This window comes from Haliotis rubra, unplaced genomic scaffold, assembly GCF_003918875.1.
Source record: "Haliotis rubra isolate DU_JTF1 unplaced genomic scaffold, ASM391887v1 Scf100, whole genome shotgun sequence".
In the NCBI taxonomy this organism is placed as follows: Eukaryota; Metazoa; Mollusca; class Gastropoda; order Lepetellida; family Haliotidae; genus Haliotis; species Haliotis rubra.
In genome coordinates this window covers 2,041,434-2,057,295 of record NW_025764893.1, presented here as the reverse complement: position 1 = coordinate 2,057,295, position 15,862 = coordinate 2,041,434, and the positions used below count along the sequence as shown (strand labels likewise).

General features: G+C 41.4%; 1 long non-coding RNA gene across 1 annotated transcript; it reads right to left on the bottom strand.

Annotated features, from left to right (window-relative positions):
* Positions 1-12,445: 12,445 nt before the first annotated feature.
* On the bottom strand, positions 12,446-14,536 carry LOC124266920. The gene is made up of 3 exons (XR_006895896.1): positions 14,418-14,536; positions 13,183-13,184; positions 12,446-12,476 (listed from the first exon to the last, which is right to left on the bottom strand). It is a non-coding gene; the product is annotated as an uncharacterized LOC124266920 (long non-coding RNA).
* Between the last annotated feature and the right edge of the window lie 1,326 nt (positions 14,537-15,862).

Sequence of the window (15,862 nt, the reverse complement as noted above, 5' to 3'; positions counted from 1 at the left end):
AAATATTACGTCCCAGATGCCAGGATCCTTTTCAAGAACTTTGGGACCATCTTGCCACTGGCCAGTCCATCTCCACAGTCAATACAAACAAGGTACAAGCCACCAACTCCATAGGGACTTTCCAGGGGTTTGGACACGCACTTCCATCCGGACAGAATGCGCAGCCGGCTCCACCTGGATGCTGCCACATCCCTGGAATAAGTTCTGGATCAAGCAGGCCAACGGCAAGATGGATCTTCATTTGATTTATTAAGAGCAGTTCAAGTGTTTTGCGATCCCCCAAACTTGGCTACAAGACCCAACCTTCCATCAATTTTGGAAGATCGCCATTGGATTGCATCCCTAAAATGTGAGTTCCCATCACTCTAATTAACTGGACAAATTTCAGGGTCTGCTGTCCTCGCAAGATTGTGATCGCCCTTGGAGAAGTTGGTCTTGACTTCACAGCAGGGAATTGGGAATGACAGGGCAAAGTTTTAGAATCTCTTCAAGATTGCAGACACCAACAAACCCATTATCCTCCACCTCCGGGGGACAACAGAAGACAGGTACCAAAGGGCCCCACTTGAGGAGTGAATTAAGATTGCACATGTAGCTGGAATTAATAGTCCTCCTCACCAAAAGTTCCATCTGCACTGTTTTTCGGGATCCTTTAAAGAAATGACCCTTTGGACTCTGAACTTCCCGGAGACGTGGTTCGGATACACAGGAATGGTAGCTAGTTTGACAAACACCAGCTGTCTGCCCTGCGGTTCGTCAATGCCAAACGGTTTGTTTTGGAAACGGATGCCCCCTACTTGTAGCCTTGTCCAAGTCTCCGAGGGATTAACAGTCCAAGACTACTTGGCGAAGTTGCAACTCTGGTGACCGAAGCTCCACAAAGTACCACAGCCAATGTCCTGGAGCGGGCCTACGTTAATGCTAGGCAGCTCTACATGGTGTAAAATGAACACTCGGCGAAATGGGATTCCATAATCTGACTTGGTCAGGACTGGAACTGAGTCCACCGATCCGGTCCAGATTCTAGGACTCCCATAAAAGAATATTGTTATCTGACTTGATCTAGACTGAAAATCAGACCATCAATCCGGCTTAGATTCTACGACTATTAGACTAATTAATTCATCTATTAAGTTATGTGAACAGACTCGGTTGCCACCAAACAATCTGGTTGGGATTTTCTTATTCAAATGTATAATATAAAATAATCATGAGTTTCGTGAAATCTGTCTCGGTTGATAGCGCAACACTGCTGCCCAACCCTGCAAGAATTTTCTGATGTTCTGGTGAGGTCACCTGTTGGATCCTCCCTTAGCCAGACTCACTGGAGTCCTAGTGAGGGTGCAAGTCCAGAAAAGAGGGAGGAAAATGTAGTGATCGGTGCTTCCGCACTCGTACATCAGGTTGCATCGGATTGGCCATCCAGTGATACTCCTATGTTTCCGGGTGTGATCGAGGCACGTGATCAACTTTCCCGCCAAATCTGACAAGTGACAGTTAGCAGATCAAGACTAGACACGGACGACAACGGACACGTATACTACGCAGAACTCTATGTTGATCTCCCCACTAATCGACGGTTACGAAGCAAGGTAAGCGCCCTTCCCTTTCACTAGGATTTCACAACAATATGTTCAAGATAAATCGTTACCCGCTTGAGATTATATTAGACAGGTACATGGTTTACTTAAATCTTTATGAAGGCATACGTTTATCAGATATTTTTTATCTTACACATACAATAATTGTAATTATTGCTGTTACAGAGTGTCTTCATCTTCTGCTAAGGAATAAAGATATTAAACTCACAACCCGTAGCCTGTGGTTAATTACGGAGGGTTACACCACTATTTCATGACTGCAACAAGTGCGTGTCTCTGGGGTCTGTAAGCATATATTTAATAAAACAATCACTTCTATTGCACTCAACCCTTCACCTCTATCAGCCCTAACTCTGGCCATTCTCAGTCGAAGAGATTTGAAGATTTCTAAATATTTAACAGATTTCATGGTTTCTGAATACGTGTGAACTAATAGGACATGTTTTTACTGAACTAAAGGCAGAACTATACTTCGGGGTCAATATTTTAGTGTACTAGCCCGCAGTAGTGACATACAGCACAAATGATGATAAAGAGTGGACGTGTGAGTGGCTGCAGAATCAGAAGCTACCTTTGGACACTTAAGAAATGCACATGCCGATAATTGTCGGCATGGCAGCATCTGTCTGTTTGCGTGTGGCCGGCTGGAGTACACACGTGCAGTACATAAGATTCTAAACGCGTAAATCAGACTCAGATGATAAATTACCTAACTGAATTATACCGTTACCGAGTTATATCAGATATTACGTTCGATTGCCACTAAATATTCGTTCTGGCTCAGGAACATCAAGGACTGAAAACATGAGCAACATCCCATGCCCATGTCCCATAAAAGAGCGTTCCCGCAGTCCGACTTGTTCCACATTTGAAACGTCAGAACGCCCTAATCGTACCGATTTGAAAATAGCATACAACTACCTGCAGCCGAGGTGTAGAACACCTGAAAAATCTGGCTATGAGAAGACGTGAGTCCAGAGTAGCCTGAGTCCATCATCATCCCAGCATTCTTCATCACAAACCCAACACTACTAGCAAAACTGTCGCTACCATCGGCACCAAAATCACTATCATCACCACCACCATAGTATTCGCCACCACCAACGTCAACAACATCCGCCGTCCTCATCGCCCCTACCACATCACAACTTTTAAGGCATTTCTTGTCACACAAGTGAATCACACAGTAGACAGGTTCCAGAAGTTTTTGTTAGGAATATATTGGAAGGTGGTGTTTCAAGTTTCAGTATTTTATTATTTCCGGGTCAGAGATTGGATGAAGGAATCTGGATGATGCAATCATATATTCCGCCACATTTAACGGTGACATATCTGGCCAACTCAACCGACTTAACTACCTTCTGAGACAGATTGTCATTATCAGAACATAAGGGAAATGAGCGGTAGCACCCGACAGGAAGATGGTGTCTGTGGAGGTGTCTGTGACTACAAAGCACGGTGCTGATGGATCGGTTCTGAGGTTCACTTATTGCAGTCAAATGAATCTATTTCTCAGTGAGGAGAAAGTAAAATAGTGTTTACTCTGTTTCCAGACTGATGGAAAATCATTCGGGTGTTCATCAGAAAGATATTAACGTTGCGTTGCTACTTGTGTGGTTAAAGGCTTAGTGTTATATTAAACTAGCATAACTGCTTAAGAAAAGCTGATGAAGGAAGCAAGCATACAGTCCGAAATGTCGTGTGTATTGGCAGTTCAGTGGTTGACATCCATAAATCTTGCTTTTCTTATGCATTTCACTTCTAAATGCTCTTCAAAGATAAGTATAAATCCATGACATATTTTCATATTCCAGGGACTACTTCGGCAAGTCGTTTACCACACAACATCATTTGAATTCTGGTCCAGGGTATCTAGCAACAACAAGACGTGAGCTCTCAGCTCAGTGTAAAGTATCGTTCGACACAGTCAAGTCTGGATCACTTTGCTGTTATATATTTTGCTCATATTGGCTGCATGCAATTGAACATTTTGCTCATATTGGCTGCATGCAATTGAACATTTTGCTCATATTGGCTGCATGCTATTGAATATTGGACGAAAACAAACATTCCTAATTAATGTCGAGTATGTTCTAGTTGTAATGTTTACAAATCGAGAACTTAGAAATGTAACCTATAGCCAGTGTCGACTGTAGAGTTCAGTGACGTCTCACGATGTTAATCTAGGAAGAAACATAAAACGTGTAAATACCGATGTACGCTACTTGACTTGCATTCCATGATTTATACTGTTATGTGCTGATATTGTTGCATTCGTTCTTCTTCTTCTGATTGTTGTTAAAACCAACCCGTGAAGATCCGTGTTAGAATATTGATATTCAGTAACTCATGCTTGTCGTAAGAGGCGACTAAGGGGATCGGGTGGTCAGACTCGCTGACTTGCTTGACACATGTCATCAGTTCCCAATTGCGCAGATCGATGCTCATGCTGTTGATGACTGGATTGTCTGGTCCAGACTCGATTATTTAAAGACCGCCGCCATATAGCTGGAATATTGCTGAGTGCGGCGTAAAACTAAACTCACTCACTCACTGTTATTATTACCAAGGTGGCGTTGGGATCGATACACATTTCTCTAAATCGCTGTGTATTTTCATGACAGTATTGATCTATTTTGGCAGACTGATAGATCAACGAATCTTACTTTCTGAAATAGCACATAAGTCTCATAACACTGGACCAGTTCAACCCCGTAATGCATGAATGTGTCATTGTCATATCTAGGTTAATAGATGGAGATGTATCTTTAAGACGTGCTCTAAGGACTCAAGACAACGTCGAACAGAGATGTGTTCTTGACACCATCTTGAGTGTCAGTTGGGTTAAGCTGGTCTGCCTCAGTATTCCAGACCCCCGATTGCGTGTGGGAATCAGATCAGAGTGAAATCAACGAACACGGGTATGATCCTGCAAAAACAACGAATCGGGAGTTCGAACCAACAATCAGGCAGGTAAGAGACAAAACCTTCAATGAAGACTTAAGTCCACTGGATCACTGACTGACTGACTGAGTTTGGTTTTACGCCGCTTTTAGCAATATTCCAGCAACATCGGCGTGACGAGCCAACGCTTTAACCACTAGGCTACCCCACCGCCCCCACTGGATCACAAGTGACCAAGACGTGTCACCAAGTCTTCAGCAACCCAAGCGATGTTTAGTTCGCCAAGGTCGTTGAATGAAATCATGAGCATCGATCAAGCCAATTAGGATACAATGACGTGCATGAACCAAGTCAGCAAGCCTGACAGTCCGATCCGTTAATAGCCTATCACGTAAAACATTGGTTGCTGAAGACCCGCATCTTAACGGGGACGCTGGTCACAAAGGGTACCAGGTGGATTTCCCAGCAAGAACTGTCAATGCAAGACCTGTTCCATGTGTCTTTTACCGTGTCGGACAGACTCTTTAACTGGCCTGTTTGTACACTAAGAATACACCCATACATGGTTTTAGCAACAGCTATCAGAGATGATCAGTCATCATCCGTATCCTAAGGGGTTAACTGACTAGTCATTTTGATCGCCGGATTTAGCACCGTATAAAATCCGCATCGAATGGTGTGGTTTGTGCTTCATAAATCGTCTTAAACAACACATTAGCATTGTATATAGAAAGGGCTAATATTTGACATTAAATTCCTGTATGTATAAGGATCGATCGTCGACGATGTTGGTTTTAACGGCGTTGGTTAATGACAAATATTGAGTTTTATTCATATCGAGTTCAAATTTACACACACAAGACCAGGCAATCGAATCAAATATTCATTTTCATATAGAAAGCAAACCAATGTGGCAGAAAATTGATAACTCTCTGCATATTCTGCTTAGTATCTTCCGTCAACGTATAGGAGCAAGAGTGTTTCAAGATGATACGGATCTTTCTCTAAGGAAGAATGCGATGGGATCTGACTGAAGACCTCTCCACTTCATTCGAAAGGACACCACTTGCACACTCAAATAGTCTTCGCTTGGCAACATTCCAACGGTATTGGGGTTGGGGGTTTGATTGAAAACACCAGGCTCACACAGTGGGATCACACAGTCTTCTTTCAAGTCAGGGGGCGGTGGGGTAGTCTAGTGGTTAAAGCGTTGGCTCGTCACGCCGAAGATCCGGGTTTAAATCCCCACATGGGTACAACGTGTGAAGCCCATTTCTGGTGTCCCCCGCCGTGATGTTGCTGGAATATTGCTAAAAGCGGCGTAAAGCCAAACTCAGTCAGTCAGTCAGTCTTTCAAGTCAGCTCTAACCAGAGACATTGAGTGAGTGAGTGTCTCCATGTGGATCGAATCCGCGCCTTCGGCATGATAAGGCTAGCTAACCGTAATGATCCGGTCTTGAAGTGGTCTTCAGTAACCCATGATTGTCGTTAGAGGCGACTAACGGGATAGGATGGTCACACTCGCTGACTTCGTTGACACATTTAATCGTAATACAAACTGCATAGATCGATGCTTATGCTGTTGATCACTGGACTGTCTGGTCCAGACTTGATTATTTACAGACTGCCACCAAATCAAACACAACCGCCAGTAATCCGTCCATACCTCACTTGTCCAACTTTAATTTACACAGGCCATAACCAGAAATGCAGTGAGCTGTATCTTTTAATCCATCGTAACAACATACAGTGTGCAGGCACAGTGAGGTTAAACCCATCAACCTTCTCAATTGTATATACTCACTATGCAGCGCTGTATATATTCTCCTTGTTTCAACTTTTTGTATCACTTGCTTGACGTCCCTAGTATGGTGATCTACGTTCAGTTGTTGGCGATCTATGGCCTATTTTTATATTGTGTTGTCCCCTATAGTTGAAATGTTTTAGATTTAATTACTAGTTATAAATTCGAATCTGTGATAATCTAGTTATTTTACTGTCCTTCGTTGACAGGTTTTTACAGTTAACCATTACTTACTATGTATAAAATTCATTGTTCTCGTCACGATATGGCTGAAATATTGCCGATGTGACGTTAAATTTTAACTCACTCACTCACTCACTTGCTTGACAGCGCCGTTAGTACCTACGCCGAAACGTCGCACTCATTGCAATACAGAAGGAACTTGGTTTCTCTTTACACTCAACGAGCGTCTCTACTCGTGGGCGGAAAGAAATGATATTCTCTGTGATGAGCAAAATGGTTTTCGACGCGGAAGATCGACTGTTGATCATATTGGCTCAATTACAAGCATCATTGAGACCCAGAGGCTAGTTAGAAAGCCCACCTTTGCTGCATCTGTCGACTTTAGGAAGGCCTATGACGGAATAGACAGACAACTACTATGGGAAAGATTGAAAGAAAGTGGCGTCACCGGGAGGATGTTTGCAGCTATCCAGTCATTACATCAGCATGTCCAGCGTGCACTGCAAGTCAGTCATTTACAGACGTCATGGTTCGATGTCAGTAGGGGGCTAAAATAAGGCTGTATTTTATCTCCTCTACTTTTACATTAATGACCTGATCAAGACTGTGAACGCGCTAGGAGTGGGTGTTTCTATTGAGTGTTTAAGCATCCTAGCGTACGCAGATGATGTGGCGTTACTGGCAGATACAGCAGAAGACCAGAACATTTTACTCAGCTGTCTTAGGGAATGGTGTATCAAGTATAAGATGAATATGAACATGGAGAAGACGAAAGTAGTACATTTTCGAGGACATTCGACACAAAGAACAGAGGTTGTATTCTCATGTGGAGGTGATGTAGTTACCATGGCGGACTCTTACCACTATCTTGGACTGCTTCTCACTGAACATTATTTAAACGAAAGCACAATGGCGAAAACAGCGGCGAAGTCGGCCAGCAGAGCACTCGGACTGTTGATTGCGAAATACAAGGCAAGAGGAGGTTTCAACGTTGCTGGTTGTGGCGTTAAACAACACTAAAAAAAAAGGGAGCCCCTGTGCCAACACCGCATGCGCTGTGGTATCATACATTTTCATTGTTTTCATCCCTTGTGAATGTTTTGAAAATTACCTGCGTGAAGTAAAGATATATTTCACCAGAAATAATACATTTTGAAAATACGACCATGTTTAATGATGGCCTGCAGCACATATAGGTGATTTACATGTCAGCGTTCTTAACCCAACAGCATTGATTTCCTTCATTACATGTCACCTGTAAAATATTTTTTTGTAAATTTGAACGGAGAAAGAAGTGTTTTTCAAATGATAATTCCGTTCAGCACCACGTGTATCTACAAGAAATGAGAGATAATCAATAGCAGAAAATTGTACATGTGTTTTAGGTCTTGGCTTTTGTTCCCAAACCGTATTACTCGGCGAATTGATTGCCCCTTTCTGAGGCTGGCAGTCTGTGAAGAGGGAGAAACCTCTCAAGTTTGGGACCAATTAATTTAATTCATTTTTATGATTTTGTGGTCGTTAATTTATTTCAAAGAAAGAAACTTTTCAAATGTCTCAGTGTGGTTTGGTAGCCAAAGTGCTTGTTGCACCAAATACCTTAATTGGTTCCTTTCCGAACATGCGACATTTAGCGCTCTCTGACACGCCAAAGGGACACAACTCTGCAGAGTGAATATCGGTGTCCTCTACACCTGAGTCATAATTTGATTGAATGAATGACACCTTGAGTGAATGAGTTGGATTAAATGCAGTATTTCTGCCACGTCACTCCGTGCTGGCTAACTGGACGGACATCCAAAGTGAAGCAGTTCAAACACAATTATTTATGGTTACACTTAACTTAGATTATATATAGACCGAACCTGAGATCAGGTTTTGTAATCCTAATGCTCGAATATAATAAGCGACATCCCTTTCCATAGTCGTGAGAAATCTCTGCTGAAGGAGAAGAAATGCACGTCTGACGTAGGTCGTAAATGTTTACTAAATGTCACTGTGGTCGAATCATCACATATACAATCACATATATAAACCGTTAAATCCCCAAATGCCCCAGATCCAAGTCTCGATATCCGATGAAAAATATGTATTTGTGTATGATATATAGCCATGATATTAAAATATACTCTCCCAAAAAAGAAACGCATCATGAAAATAGCAATTTCATGTAGCAATGAATTAAAACGTGATTCATTTTACAAAAGGTTTTGCTCTGTTTATGAGTCCTATGGTGTTTATGTTTTGAAACATCACAACAAAACGCACCATCCGTAAAAATACCTGTATTTAACAGCATGATTTTCAATTTCGGCGTGTAGTGTCACAGAATACACAATTCACGTGCACTGCACGTGAAAGTTGGGGATCAGATAGTCTCAATGATGGGTATAAAAGGTTGATCGCTGTCTGTCGATTATGCACTGTATTTGGAATATTGTTGACGAACGCAAAATGCCACATGTAAGTGAAGCCAACCGTCATATCGCCATTGGTTTGCTTGAAGCTGGCCAGTCTCAACGTGCCGTTGCCCGACGCATGACTGTTCATCAAAGCACCATTTCACGGCTCCTGGAGAGATATCGTAGTGGGCGACCTCTAGCGACCACTGCGGCGCAGGATCGCTACATCCGGGTACATCACCTGCGTCATCGAACAGCTACGGCGACCAGTACCGCTCGACAAATACTCGGATTGAGGAGGCTTTCTGCAAAGACCGTCAGGAACAGGTTGAGAGAGGCTGGTTTACGTACCAGAAGACCTTATTTTAGCCCCGTGCTTCGACAACAACATCGAGTTCAAAGGTGCACCAACGTTCAGGCCTGGAACCTACCGAATTGGCGTAGAAACGTAGATTTCTATTGGAACGACGCGATGGGAAAATGCGGGTGTACAGACGTCGACGTGAACGTTTCGCCGACGCTTGCGTTCCCCAGGTTGACAGATTCGGCCGGGGCAGTGTTATGATGTGGGGAGAGAGATCACCTGCCGTAGGAGAAGTGATTTGGTGATGATCCAGGGCAACCTGACAGCTCAACGGTACTGTGACGAAATCCTACGCCAACACCTCCTTCCAATCATTGATCGCCAGAGGGAGTTGTTTCAACAGGACAATGCCAGGCCCCACACAGCACGTCACACTAGAGACTTCTCCAGAACCACAATATCAATGTGCTCCCCTGGCCCTTAAGATCACCAGACTTAAACCCGATCGAACATCTGTTGGATGTCCTGGACAGACGGGTGCGACGCCGTAACCCTCAGCCCCAGACACTTCAGCAACTCGCACAGGCACTACAGGCAGAGTGGGCTGTGATTGGGCAACACGAGATTCTGAGACTTATTCGTTCGATGCCGAGGCGATGCCGTGCAGTTCTGGATGCCCACGGTGGTCACACGAGGTATTGACTTCAGCGCCACCAAAGGTGCACCAACGTGACATGTGACACTCAAACTGACTATCCTCGAGTTGGTGCCAAAGACGGATAAGTCTGCATTCCCAGTGTGCAATTTCGCTATATTCCTTGACTCATAAAGCCTACAAGATGTTTCAAAATAATCATAAAAATACAGTTGAAATTCTATATGCGTTTCTTTTTTGGGAGAGTATATATGTCGCATTGGGTGCTTGGTGTCCTTATTGGTTTCCAGACGGCGTGGGACGTTGTACATTATGTCCATCTGAAGTGGTTTGTTGATTATTTTCAGGTAGCAAAAACAGCTGGACTACTGTTTCCTGTATCTTGAAACAACAAACAAACAAAATATCAACACAAACGAAGCCGCAACATCTTGTATCCTTCAGGGCGTCACACAGCATTTTCCACAACACCATGACGTCACCTTGACCCGCTATCTTGAAGGTCAGCTGCAGAACTGATCAGCTGCATAGTAGTGGCGTCGTGGAGTCACCGCTAAGGCCTGATCTCAACTTAGCTTTGTGTTATTGTTCGATAAGTCCTCCTGGCCGTGGGAGCACTCATTCCTAATTATTACCACAGTATCAGATGATATCAGACATTCACCGGTCAAATCCTTGCCTTGTAAACAAGGTCTGTTCTTGAAGACAAATCAATGCCACTCGGGGTTGGTTATATGTAACATACAGAAAGACCTGTTGCTGGGGAGTATTGTTTCAGTCACGTACACATGATAGCTTGGCTGATGGAGGTGGCAACAGCTGAGGCGTCAACACCAGACTTATTGCATTGAACACACATACATTGTAAGCTCCAATACCAGTGACATCCTTAATAAAACTGAACTGTTGCAGCGCATTTGCTCATTTTGTAATTTAATGTCAGAAAATTTGATACATGTTTATTGGGAATGTGAATGTGTGAAAACGTTCTGGCTGAAAGTGAAAGAATATATTGAAGATAAATCATCAGAAAATTTTACCCTGACAAAATATACAGTCTTAATTGGCGGATATAATAACGACCTTATGAATCACATTCTTCTTGCCAGTAAAAAAATTATCCATATATCAAGTATTAAAAAAAATGAATTATCACTGGATACATTTGTAAAAATATTGAGTGATATCTTCAAGACAGAAAAGTTTATTGCCAGTAAGAATCAAAACATATTACAATTTGACAGAAAATGGTCATCTCTACTGCACACATTCCCAGCCTAATGAAGATCCCAATATGTGTAATGCCAACCCATATGAATTTCTCTCCTACGGTGTACAAGTGTTGTTGCATCATGTGCTTTGTATACATGTATCTACTGATTTTGAATGAATAAAAAAACAACAACAAAAAAACAAAAAAAACTGTTGCAGCGCAAAAGAACAAACAATATGTTGGAAGTAGGAACGTTATCGTGAAACCGTCATTAGTCTTCATAAAATTTACGTTCAAAATGGTGTGCTGGAAAAAGTGCTTTTGATCAACATGCTTGACTTCAATTTGTTCTCTGTCGTCAATATCAGATATTTAGTCCTCGTTATGACGTACATATCAATATATTTTCATCTAACTAATGTAAGAAGACGTATACGGCATGCCATATATTAAAACAAACACCATCCTTGTGGACACCTGGTGTCATCAGTATTTCACGGATTCATAAACACATGCTCATAATGTAGTCTATGTCACAAGATGGACACCTTCCAACAGAGATTTCTCACGATTATAGACGCAGTTTTGTGGCGTTGAGACGAGTAAATATGTACACAGAGTGAGTGAGTTAATATTTAACGTCACATCTGCAATATTTCAGCCATATCGTGACGAGAACATAATTGACATTGAAATGGAATATATTATAAAAACCTGTCGACGAAGGACAGTAAAACAACTAGAATATCACAGTTATAACTAAAACTAGTATGGAAGTTTTAAAACTAATAGCACTATTTAGACAATACAATATAAAAACTGGCTATAGATCGCCAACAACTGAAGGTAGATCACCATACCAGGGACCATGGGGACTTACAGTACATTTGCTACCTGCATGGACCCTAGCTGGATTTATATCATCCCTTCAGCCGCTTGCGATGGAAGTAAAATTTAGCCTGAATTAAATGACAAAAATACTACATTTAAAACAGCTGGTAAATATAAATTTCTTTTGAATGTTTCGGGACTTACGTTCCAATATGTACACAGATACTGCTTTCAGCCCAGATTTGTCGGTGCTGAAATTATGCAGGTGCGTTCCATCACAAAGGATACACATTTCAATGTTAAAACAGTTAAGGATCTTTTGAACGTAAATTATTATATAATCATTGAATTTTTAAAGGAAATGGAATTATTAGATACATTTTGAATAATATGTTTGTAAATAGATAAATGGTATTTTAAACACGGTAGCATAAATTAGCATATGCGATTGTTAGTGGCTGTACCCTCAAAGGGGATTGAGCTTCTTAAAATTGTTGTCCTCCTGAGAGGGTGCGTAAGTCCAAACACTTTCCAAGTGAAATTTAAGTTTATCGGAATTTTAATCGTAGTATTTTTGTTCTTTTAAAATTCGGCTAAACTTTTCCTACAATCGCCAGCGGCTGAAGGGATGACATAAATCCAATTAGGGTCCATGCAGGTAGCAAAGGTACTGTAAGTCCCCATGGTCCCTAGTATGGTGATCTACCTTCAGTTGTTGGCGATCTATAGCCTGTTTTTATATTGTATTGTCCAAATAGTGCTATTAGTTTTAAGATTTCCATACTAGTTTTAGTTATAATTGTGATATTCTAGTTGTTTTACTGTCCTTCGTCGTTTTTATAATATATTCCATTTTAATGTCAATTAAAGTATTGTAGATTTCATGACTAGCTTTAAATATATATCTGTGATAGTTTAGTTGGTTTTACTGTCCTTTATCGACAGATATTTTAAACCTTGTTTTCATCGCTATATGGTTGTAATATTGCCGATGCGATGTAAAAGTTTAACTTACTCACTCACTAGTCAGGTGCGATGCCTCTGTATAGAATGTTATTTCAACTTGAGGACTCAGTTCTTACAAAAAATACGACTTCCATTGCGGCATTGCGTAAGAACTATTCCTGATAGAAAAGAATCCTAAGCCGAATTTACAGAAATGTAATCAATTTAGAGTCTGAATGTCTTGTGTCCACTTGTGTAATCCCACGCCAGACAAGTCAATACTAGTCGATACTGATTACAGAAATACTGAGTTCTGTGTAATTTCGTCTGAATAATATACATCTTAAAATCTTAGCTTACATGAGGTGAGGTGAAATTGGGTTTAACGTCGTGCTTGAGAATATTTTGCTCGTATGACGACGTGCATGCGTGTGTATGTGTAGGTGCGGCTGCTTGTACTGGACTGACTGACTGACTGAGTTGAGTTTTACGCCGCTTTTAGCAATATTCCAGCAATATCACGGCGGGGGACACCAGAAATGGGCTAAACACATTGTGCCCATGTGGGGAATCGAACCCGGGTCCTCGGCGTGACGAGCCAACGCTTTAACCACTTGGCTACCCCACCGCCCCGCTTGTACTAGACCAGACTGAAGCTGGTTTTATAGTGCTAGCCCACATAGATACCATTCCGCAGTGAAGCATGAATACCCCACTCAGACACATTATACTGACTCCGAGCCGACCAGTCCTTGCTGTACCCATTAATGCCGAGCGCCAGGCAGGGACCAACAAGTACCATATTTTAACGTCTTTTGGTATGACGCGGTCGGGGATCGAACCCGCGACCTTCCGCTCTCCGGGTAGCTTACATGAAATCCATACAGATATATGCGAGTCGATAAAGTTATTAGATTAAAGTTTGTTTCAACAGGCGACAAAAGATTTGGCTCTTGTTGAACGCCCGCACTCAACAATATTCCAGCTATATGACGGGAGACAAAATAACTGAAAATATGTTTTAGATGTAGAGGTTTAATATGTAGATGAAGGTGGAGCTGAGTTTATACTTTCAATCTTTGTATTCTCAATAGTTGTACTCTCACTACTTGTGCTACTGTCGCGTGCTGATTCCCAAGTTAAAACTATACGTTAATCAATCCGTCAAAAATCTCGGTGTAGAACCAACCAACAAGAAAGATTTGATATAATTGACACTTTTATTCTAAAATCTATTAATTACAAGTTGTGTTCAAACAATCCTCAAAATATGTAACAAAAGTGTTGATAACACGAGTTTACACAATTGCACAAGTAAAAATCGACTTCACCAAAAAAGGTTAATTTTGATGAGATTTCTTACAAGGATTAAAAAGGCATAGCCACAACGCGACAGAAACCACCTTCCAGTTGAAATTGGGCAGCAAGGAGCATGCACCGTCTGGCTATAAAAATCCAGATTACTTCCGGAAATCGGCATTCGTTTTGAAGGAGTTTCAAGGTCAAAGGTTGAAGTTTTGTAAAATTATTATAAAATTATAGTCAATTTAATATATAATTATAGTCAATTTAAACTTTAATTTTGGCTAACGTTTCTTACAATCGCCAGCAGCTGAAGGGATGGTGTAAATCCAACTAGGGTCCATGCAGGTAGCAAGGGTACTGTAAGTCCCCATTGTCCCTGGTATGGTGATCTACCTTCTGGTGTTGGCGATATATAGCCTGTTTTTATATTGTATTGTCCAAATAGTGCTATCAGTTTTAACTTTCCACACTAGGTTTAGTTGCAATTGTGATATTCTAGTTGTTTTACTGTTCTTCGTCGACATGTTTATATAACGTACATATTTTCCATTTCAATGTCAAATGTTCTCATTTAACTTTTTATTGTATAAATTGTTTTCGTCACGATATGGCCGAGATATTGCCGATGTGACGTTAAATATTAACTAAATATTAATAAAATACTTTTTACTCAGTAGATACAAATATAAACCAGTTGTTACCCGTTAGGTTCTTTAAAAATATTAATATACCACAGAGCACGCCGTCCATTTGGACAAACACAATCCGACTGTACCCTTTGAGAATCACAATCCCTTCCCACGACATGGCGACTGTCGTCATTGACTTGATCCAAACTGGAAGTAATGCCTCCAATTTACAGTATTCCCAAAGGACAACCCTTCAGCAGGGAGAGAGACATAAACTGCTTGTGTAATTCTACCCAGTTCTTGTTTTAGGAAACCACTGAATGTCCAATCCATATGTGGGATGTTAAGGTCCAGTCTAATTTAAGTCTTCCATTCCTTGGTATTCGCTCGATGCCCACAATGAAACAAGAAGGTAATTTTACACTTATTGAATAAAATGATAAACAGACCACGATTCTTGGCACCGTGCAATAAACTAAACGATCGTAAAAGTTGTAAACTGGTCGGAATACGGATCTTGTGACGATTCTTGGTCACCATGACCCGGAGTTTAGGCTGCTATGTAGGGCATGCGCGTCTGTTATCAGACTTCCGCTTCCTGTTGCACGGTCAGGCAGACTGCAGGACAAAAGAAAATACACACCCATGTTTGAAGATGGCTGAACATGAAGCAAACAACCAAAGGTTATTCATTGTTGTATTGGGACCTCAAGTCTCAGTGTTTGGGCTACTGTTTCTTTCTTGTAACTGTTGATAATATTTGTAATTGTTCATAATAATTTCAAGTCAACATACAAGTTCTTGTGTCCGGCAGTTGTTCCACACATATCAATGTCTTGTTATGTCAAACCATATGTGTGAAAAACCCGATCGAACACAATTGTTGTTCAATCACCAGTAAAATGGGAGTCATGGTTCACAGAAAATTGTTGTGTGAATGTTGTTTTAGGCTTATCCAACAATATTCAAGCCTCATCAAAGCGATTTTGGACCAGGCAAATCAATGTTTTGTAATATGAGCGGTAATCAACTCAACAAACCAAATACCTGGTAATTAAAGCTTTCGCCCGTCACGCTGGAGGCCGC